Here is a 10,589-nt window from a genome sequence, read left to right as displayed (position 1 = left end):
TACTTGAGAGATTTTCCTCTATGTTGGGAAAATTTTCTCCCTCTCGTGAAATTTTTTTTTTTCATGTCAGGGAATTTTTCTCTCACTTTAGGGGATCTTCCTCCTTTAAAATTTGTTTCCCAACTCGAGGGAAATTCATTGTGTTCCTAAAAAATTTATTTATTCATTTGCTCCAATTAGATGATTTCTTCGGTACCAATTTAGGCTTCCTATGGTTTTATGTGTTATGATTGATTATCATTGTTGCTTATTCGCCGTTTCCACTTGGCCTCAGGTGAAACCCTAACATTTTATTTCCTACACTTATAACATTACAGCCCATACAACTCCTATTTCTTTAGACTTTTAGAATTATAATCTTACTATCTCACATTTATAGATGTTTTGGAGGAAGTTCCAAAACATCTTTTAAGGTGTATATTACCAAATTTCTTTTGCCTATAAACCTCATAAAAGTCCTAAACCTCATGATATAGGGGATGGTTCTGAGGAAGATATGCTCTAATATCAACTATAACGACCTACCTTCTTCACTGAGAAAGGAGCACTACAACATGCATAAAATTTGATAAATAGTGCAGGGATATGCTAGAATCTAAACTCAATCATACATCAGTTATACATAGTTCCAATTCATGAGGCTCATAAGTCTTTAATAACATTACCACAATAAATTTAGATCTACCACAGAAAATAATTTCTGAAAATCATAAAAGAATTCTTCCGTGTCTTCTTTTGACCTTGAATTTGCTCTTGATTTTTTTACTCTAAAAATGATAAAAAAGAGTGAGCCACACATACGCAATAAGAATAATTTAAAACTCCAATCTAAAGACCGGAGATGATATACTGATTCGATCTTTTACCTTTACTTCAAACTCACCTAGCCCTTTATAAATATCTGAATCCAATACTCGTACTACCACAATGTCGATCTACTAACCTACTATCTTCACTTCTTATATACTTCAATTCATTCAAGGAATATATGCAATTGCTTAACATAATTTTCTGTATATACTTTTGATTCATTCTCAATTTCACTGATACAAAGGCATAATCACATTAATTGTATATATTCACATATAAAGTACCTTTCCTCATATATATATTCACATAACAGTAAATTTCCATCATTTACCAAACACAACCAAAACACATGCATTTATACTCATTATTATCTCATATAATATTACTCAGATCTAATCATGGAGAGAAATGATTGATTCCACTATCAATATGGAATTAGTTATAGTTATGCTTCCACAAGTCATAGTTATATTCATAGTTATTGCCATAATATAGTCATAATTACAGTCATAATTACTGTCATAATCATAGTCATAGTTACAATCATAATTATGAAGTAATAAATGGTCCATGAGATAGAATTCATAATCATTCCTTATAAATCCTGAACTGCACATTTTCTCATATCTCCTCGATGAGAAACCTTTACTGCCTACCTAGTGTATTCCCTAAAACAATTTATTTTAGATTGTATTTAATCTTCTTACTTAATCATCTACATTTAAATTTCTTGCAAGTCCTATCTCTTTATTTCTAAAAGCCAATTTATTAATTCACAATTTTATGAACTCGTCAACTCCCATTTTATTTTAATTTGAAAGGTCACTTAAAGATTTTGATTCTCACATTAAACCTCTAAAAATCTTCAATTCATAAAATATCTTAATCGTCGCACTAACTCATAATCCATTGAACAATTTTAATAATCTCTCAATATAGATTTTATATTAATCTCAAATATTCGTACTCCTTTTACTACTATGTAAATATATTATGCATTCCCATCATTTTTACTTTTGAGGTATTACTTTTATTATTTATTACTAATATTGTAGCCATACATACATTTACCTATTCAACAGTTTAATATAATGTTTCTTTAATTAACTTAATTGATTCTTTGGGCTAGCCCTAAATCCTAGCCTTTACATCCTCAGCCCATTAATTATTCATCACCCAAATGGGTGTGTATTATATTTTCATGACCCTTGGATCAGAAGCCGAATAAGTTATCTTTACTTAGCTCAAATTTAACACTGCGTAGTATGCCCTTCATATGGATTAAAAGCCTAGTAAGATGTGTTAATGACTAATGTGACGTCCCAAATCCTAATTAAGGCATAATGGTGCCAAATACAGAAATAAATTACGAGTGAATGATAACAATTGTATGCAGCAGAGCCAATTATTATAAATCCCTTACTAAAATATATATGAGTTCTAATTACATATATATAACTAAGGCCAGAAATGGCAACAAAATACAAAATATCAAAATACAAAAAAAACCACTTCTTTTACTATGTGAATGGACTCATCAGAGTGTGGAACAAGTCATGCACTCAAGGTTTGCGAATCCACAAGATCCTCATAAACTTCAAGGGGTAGGTCTGCGATCGGTTTTTCATTATCTTCCTCATCTAGGGTCATGGAAAAGGGTGAATTCCATATACTCAATAAAGAAAACAGTATTTAAATAACATCATAAGATTTTAAAAGTAAATAATTATGTCATCAACACTTACCATCGGGGTCACGTCAGGATCCTCTCTTACTTTATAAAAATAATCTATTTATTAAAGAAAAGATCAGATCCATTATATCATAGTCACAACAATCAAATCAATTATGTTGGTAATAGAGAAAATCAAATAAATTATACAATGGTTAGATTTTCATGTCATGGTTTGTGAAGTCTTTTCGATTTCCATCTACTGAGGGTAGATACGGATTTCTGATTACCCATGTGGAATGAGCAGATCAGATATATAATGACAATTTGCTCATGGCACATTTCTGCCTTGCCAAGCTATGGTACGATCTATGACCACAGTCGTACCAACCACAATAGTCCTATAAGATATTCTATAGTTACGACAGTATTTAGCCATAGATGACCCATAACAGATATTCGCATCACCTCTTGTTAGAGGGTATGCTCATCCATAGGGAGCGGTCCTCTCACGTCTTTTCAACTAGATGGGGGAGGAGAAAACAGAAATTCCTTAGAGATAAAAAGCCTAACGAGACACTTGATACATTATGCATGTCAATATAGATACATGTTTTTTGTCCCATTTTAGGCTCATTATCCTTTTCATATTTCACAAAATTATAATCAAAATCATGTTATTTAGATCACATGTAAATCATCAAGTGCCTATAAAATTTTATAACATGCTTAATCAAGTAAAAATTCACATCATTTGAAAAATTAAGCATAAATCATGCAAATCATAATCTCAAACTTCATAATTTTGATTTCTAGAAATGATCCTTAAAATGTTTAAGAAAATACTAAATTCCTTATTAAAACCTTAAAGTTTTCATACACTTTTCTTCTTCTTCTCCTCTCCTTCTCTCTCAAGATCACTCCCTCTCTCTCTAAGCTCTTAGAGGATGGAAGAATGAAATAGAACTAATGAGGAAAATGGAATAAAGGGGTCCCTATTTATAAAAAATGGGGATCGTTGGATTTGTGCCAAGTGGCAAAATATAGTGAAGAGAGAAAACATTGAGTGAAAAATGAGTGATATGACGTGACGTGACGGTAGCACAAAAAACTGAGGAAGAATCCTCCTAACTAGTGGCGGCTCACCACCCAAGGTAGTGCACGACGTCCAAGGGGCAGCGACACACTGCCCGAGGTAGCAATGTGCCTCCCCAAGCCGGTCGTGCATTGCAGGTATCGACCTATCCTGTTGTGCGCAAGCATATGAGCACAAGCCTATCCGCGTAGGCCTACTGCGCAGACGGCGCACGTATAGCGTACACGACACCTGGCCCTGTCCACGCATTGACTGGCTTGTTTGCGCGAGATGGGACGTGCGCGTAGACTAGCTTCACACCCTGCACGGATGGGACATGCGCACATGCATGTGCACACAGCATGCGATGCCTGCGCGAGCGGGTCTTTCTCCTAAAAGTTATTTTAAATAAAAGTAACAATAAAATAATATAAAAATAATGAAATTAGAACAAAAAAATAAAAATCACAAATTAAATTGCAAAATACGATATAAAATTAAGAGATAAATTTTAATTGAGTTCAAGTGGCCTTTAAGGCTAGAATAAATAGGAGTTTCTAGTTACAAATTTAGCGTGATGGTGAGTGGGGTGTTACAACTAGAGTGCTCTATATTTGCTAAGGTAATTGATACAGAGGCAACTACAGTGGTTATACATCTCAGAGAGGTGGGTGCGTGTGTGGCCGGTTGCAATCGAGTGGTGAACCCCTATTCGGAGAGCATGTAATATACTATACCATATTAGGTCCACAAAGAGGTGGGTGCCTGTGTAGCCGTTTATGGTCAATTGATGGAAGTATCGTATGGTTTCCATTGATACATTATTATGATTGTGTCCACGTTATTGATGATGTATTAACTCCATCTTTAACATTGATTTAAACGGTACTGTATGATGAGACACCAGTGTTCACTTGTAAAAAAGAGTGAAAGCTACGGATATATAAATTACATTACAACCTCAGAGTAAATACTATTATATTTAACAAAGAAAATGGAATTATACTTATGACATGAGTTATAGAGTTTGGAATTGAATGGAATTCATACATATAGTAAATCTTAGCACTAACAATTAACTAAAAAAATTGGTCTGATAGTTCATGTAAGAAACACAAGAGAAAAAGTGTGAAATAGTAGGAAGGTGACTGGGAATAAGAAAACTATACAAGTCCTAATCATTCCAGTTGTCACGGACCATACCTGTCTTATACGGCAATGATCGAAGGATATTTACTTAAAATCACATAAATTCAAATTAAGTAAAATAACTTAACTTTGTTAATCATAAGAGAGTTGCAGAAGCATTGCATCCCATAAATGTAAAATATAAACACATGCTACGAGACTCTAAATTTTTTTCCTTACGTTATAAAACAAAAGTACGAAACAGTAACCTTAATATTAAGATCTAACTTTAAAAACTTTTCTCTATATTATTATTCACTTGGCAGTGGTATCTTCGGTCTGGAGAGTGATAGGGGGTGAGATAAGATATCACAGTAAGCAATATTATAGAATCATAATATAATATATACAATTTATAGTCTTTTTTACACAAAACAAAAACATATATTTTATACACTTTCTAAAAATAAATAAATGAATCAAAAGATGAATACACAAATCAGAAAACGGATTCACAATTGCTTCATTTATAATGAACTACACTTCATCACTATTATGGAGGACCAATCAGTTACCACACATCATGCCCAAGCACACATACTTATCACTAGGTTTCCATGTACCCAAACACAGAACAACATACATGGTACCCCAAAATACCATTACTTCCCAAACACGGAATGGTCAGGGCACACAGATCATTATGTTTCCCCATATACCCTAACATAGAATGGTCATACATGGGTATACACTTATCACTTTTCAAATACACTCGAATACGGAACGACATATATGGCCACATTGATGTCTACCATAATACAGGTGCTTTAAGAATAACTCATTTCCATAATGAGTGATGCACACATATCAAAATCACATTTTAAAAACAAAAAATGAAGTATACTTATATTGAAGTAAAATTTTAACAAATACTTGTTTAGCATATACGAAAAATATAAATAAAATATTTTCCAAAAATCCGTAAGTCATAATATCACAACATCCATTTACATATTTTTCATACTAAAAATACGTAAAATACTTCAAAATTACATAGGTTAATGAATCCCTAGTAATCACTTACCTTAGGTCCTTAGTAGTCGTATTTCAAACCTTTCTTTTTATCTATCACTTTATGTATCCATTCAGATAGAGTCCCCTTATATTGCTTCAATTCTCTTGTGGAGTACGTAATCTCAATTTTGACAGAGTTCCGATTTCACTTATGACATTTTTTCGAGATTATTTTGGTAATTTTCTTGACTAAAAAATATCTAACACATAACTAAAAAACTAGTCCCAAAAATTAAAGCGACACTAAATTTTAAAACTTAAGAAAAACCTTACCTTTATTACGATTTATAACCTCCCTTTGATCGTAAGCCTTCATCCTATTCTCTTATTTTTTCTTTATTCTCATAATTTTAGTAGAGTTTTCCCAAGATTTTTGTATAAAAATCTCATAATACTCTCATAAAATCACACACTTCGTACTCTTTATTCTTCCCTCACCTTTATGCTTCTCACTATTTCTCTCTCATCCACAATATCTCTTCCTCCATTCCCTCATACCCTATTTATAGGAATAGAGAGACATGAGAGAAAGGTTGTCACCCTTCCACTGTGACACTTCATCTAAAAGTTACCACATTTCATCTAAACAGTTATAAATTTTTACATGCCACTTCATCTAAAAGGTTACCACCTTTTACATGCCACTTCATCTAAAAGGTTACCACCTTTCACATGCCACTTTATCTAAAAAGTTACCACCTTTCACATGCCACTTCATCTAAAAGGTTATCATCTTTTTATCATGCCACCTCATCTAAAAGGTTTTCACCTTTTCTTTCTATCTTTTTATGTTTATTCTAGATTTTTCCACACTTTTCCACTTGTTTCGCCATCCTTATCCATCATTTAGCTAATTACTAGCTCAATTTGAGCTAAAATAGAGCCTGTTATACTCTCTTAAGCTCACCTAAGCTCATAATGCCTAAATAGTAACCCATTATCAACTTCTCTACATATTTTCTTATTATATATTTGAAAAAAAAAGCATATAAATGCTAAATTAAATATATCAAACACAAGAAATTAATTTGGGGGTATTTTCGAGCTATCACATCTTCTTTCCTTAAAAAAAAAATTTGCTCCTCCAAATTAGATTTACTAGTGCTCAGAAACATATGAGGGTATTTGGCCTTCATTTCCTCTTTCGACTCGCATATGGCTTTTTTAGTCGAATGATGCTGCTAGAGTACCTTCACTAAGGAGATCACCTTGGATCATAATATCTTATCTTTGCGATCTAATATTTACATAAGAAGCGCAATATAGGATAAATTGTCCTCAAGTAGAGGAGGTTCATATTAAAGTACATGTGATGGATTTGGGTTATATTTCTTCAACATTAACACATGGAAGACATTGTCTATATTGGCTAACTCAGGTGGCAATGCTAGATGGTAGACGACACCTTCCACTCTATCCTATATCTCAAAAGATCCAATGAATCTGGGACTGATTTTTCCATTCATCCCAAATCTTATGATCCCTTTAATTGGTGAAATTTTAAAGAATGCATGGTTGCTTACTTCAAATTTTAAATCTCCTCTCTGGTTATTGGCATAACTTTTCTATCCACTTTAAACTGTCAAAAGATGTTTTTTAATCAATTTTACTTTCTTTATAGTTTTTTCCACAAATTCAAGTCCAATCAGTTTTTGTTCTCCAATTTTTTCCCAATAGATAGTTGATCTGTAGGGCCTTCCATACAAACCCTAACAGGGTGCAATTTGAATGCTGGATTGATAGCTATTGTTATATACGAACTCAATCAGAGGTAAATTATAACACCCTGTTCACCATCGCATTAAATTTGTATATGAAAATCCCTTCCTTCACGATCTGACGATCAGGAAATTCAATGACAAGATGTGTGTGGATTCAAAAGGGACAACCAAGATTTACACGATAGGAAAAGGACCAACTTGCCCTTAATGAAGAGCGATCGAACGATTTTCCTTGCACCATGCTCCATTGAACGAATGGCTAGGATCCTTTAAGAATGAGTATTTAAACCCCTCATCTATCGACTCCCAAACCCTAGCTGATAGAGAGGAGAGAAGAAAGGAAGAGAGTTGATGTCGGAAGAGGGAACCAAATTGCAGAGCGTGGTGGCACCTCCGTGTTGGAGACCCCAACCAACACAGGTAAGCTCGATCTTCCCTCATTTCTTCACCAGATCCTTCCTTTTAGGATTTTAAATTAATTTAGCCCATGGTTATGTAAGAAACAGAGAAAATTGAGAGGAGAGACTCCGATAATGACCAGTCATGAGAGGTTGTAGCAGCCCCAGAAATTTAAAATGGAATTTATATTATAAATATCAAATGCGGAAGCGAAGTCAAAATTTGAATAACATCCCTTACACTAAAACCAAAAACGTGCTCACAAAATATAAAAGATTAAACTACCTAAAGGAGAAACTTGAAAGTAAAAACTACGAATGTGACTATGGAGTCTTTAGGTGTTCCCTTCGTCGTCCTCCTGCAGAACCAGCTCGGGAACGATGTCCTCTTGATCTGAAATGATTAAATAAGGAATGAGCTACACTAGCCCAGTAAAGACATCACGATATCTCACCGTCACGGAGGTAAAGGTGGGTAGAAAACACAAAAAGACCAATGGAGCATAATTTACAACAAATCCTTTTATTAATAATAAAACCTTTACCATTCACTTACCTCGATGAAATTCATAAAACAATATACGAAAGCAATAACATCATCATCATCATGAAAATAACTGTATAACATGATACCTGTCAAACTTTTCATAATTCAATCGTTACACAATATATTTTCCTAATTCACCAGCCCACTAGTATCCATGGGGATCAATAGGGGTCCCACTACCCGTTAATCCTTAACACTTGAAATCCATTCCAGGGCCATCCCCATACCCCGTCCGGTATGGGCGCCAAACCATAGACCTCATTACCCCGTCCGGTATGAGGGTGAAACGGGCCGTCCCCATCCGGTATGGGCGCCAAAACACATAAGATCTCCATACCCCGTCCGGTATGGGAGACCACAATCCCGGTAGGGTTCCCTACGGACCCGGTCCGTCCACCATCTCCCAGGATATCTAGTCAGGCTGACCACAGTATACAATTTCCATTTACATAATCTTTCATTCTCCTTTTCCCTCAGTCAGCATTATCAATCACATACAAACAAGCAAAACGATAATTTATGCCAAACAAACAACATACAACATCAATATCCCGATCATTCAATCCAAAATCAATAAAACAGTAGAATATGCATACGAAACTATAAAATGAAAACATCAAATCTCATACTGCATTTAAAACTGTAAACAGGCCAAATAACAGTTAACCGACAAACACACTAGACTCGGGCTCCATTAGCGACCTTAAGCACTTTCACACATTCGTTGATTCATGAAATACCGTTTTATCATTTATTGAACTTTAAATCCATGATAGGAAATAGGGTGAGGGGTCCTTACACGTTTCGGGGTCCGAACACGGCTTCATAGTGCGCCTACAGGCCGTCCCTAATTTTTCCTGAATTTTTCTCGGGGAACTGAAACGCACTACTGGTACCTGCACGTGTTCCAAAAAATCCCAAATTAGGCCCAAGGCCCCTTTCGGCCAATATCGTAACTCCGGCACGGCGGCTCCGCCGCTTGCGGTGGCGGTTTGCCTCGGGTTGGCCGTTTTCGGCCGAATTCGGCCACATTCGCATTGGTTCCTGCGATAAAACAACCCTACGGCCCTTGGGGGGCCGAAAATTTATGAAAAAACCGAAGCTTACCGGCGGCGGTGCTCTCGGGTGCGGCGGCTCTCCAGTGAAGTTCGTGTTTTAGTGATTCGGCTCTGATCAACATGTAGAGAAAAGAATGGTGATCGCGGTGATATAAAAATTGCATTAAATGGAGGCCGGGAAGGGCCTCATCGGAGGCAAAAATCGAGAAGGGGCGCGGCAGCGCCGTTGGCTTTCGGCCGTGTTTTCCGGCCGTTTGGCCAGGATTTTGGCTCCGATTTGGCCACTGGGGAAATCAGCGTGGAAAAATGAGTTGGGGGTATGAAATTTATCTCGATCGGCGGTCGAAAATCCCTCCGGTGCGGCGGCGGGTGGCGGCGGCCGGCTTCTGGTTCGTCTTCTCCGGCGAGGGCAGGCGGCTAGGGTTTGGGGTCTGGTGTGGGGGTCTTATTTATACCCTTTTGCCTTTTGATCTCAGCCGTCCATTTTGATTTAATCTGGGCCGTTTGTTTTTGATTAAATCTGGGCCGTCCGTGCGCGCGATTGATCTGGGCCGTCCGATCGTGCGCACGCGGATCGCCAACGTGGCCCGTCCCCAGTCGACGTGGTTTTGCCACGTGGCAGGTCCTGGTTGGCCAGGCCTGCTGACTGGGTCTGCTGACGTGGCTGCTGACGTGGCACACACGTTTTTTTTTTTTTTTTTCCTTCAATTTCTTCAATTTCCCCGGGCGCTACAGAGGTAGAGTTCCTTGTTGTATATTAATCCAATTACAAGTCACTGATGGAACAAATAACTTAATAATTTATTTTATTTTATTTTACTTTGCTCTATCTTATGTTGTATTATTTTATTCTATTTTTATTATTATTTCATTTCTTCTATTTTATTAATTATCTTTCAATATGTATTTAAACATGGATTACATGTCCTTGTATTATTTTGTTGTATGTGTTGTAATATCCACTATTAGAATGCAAGTTACATAGGCATGACTAGATATACATGTATTGTGGGTTGAGTTTGTGAGTAACGAACCAATTGAGTGTGTGTAAATAGTTATGGGTTGTTGTGTGTCGTTTACTGGAGTGAGTAGTTATGAATGGAAAA

The sequence above is a fragment of the Carica papaya genome, chromosome 5, assembly GCF_054855325.1.
Source record: "Carica papaya isolate Zhongbai chromosome 5, ASM5485532v1, whole genome shotgun sequence".
NCBI classification, from domain to species: domain Eukaryota; kingdom Viridiplantae; phylum Streptophyta; class Magnoliopsida; order Brassicales; family Caricaceae; genus Carica; species Carica papaya.
This window is presented reverse-complemented; position numbering follows the sequence as displayed.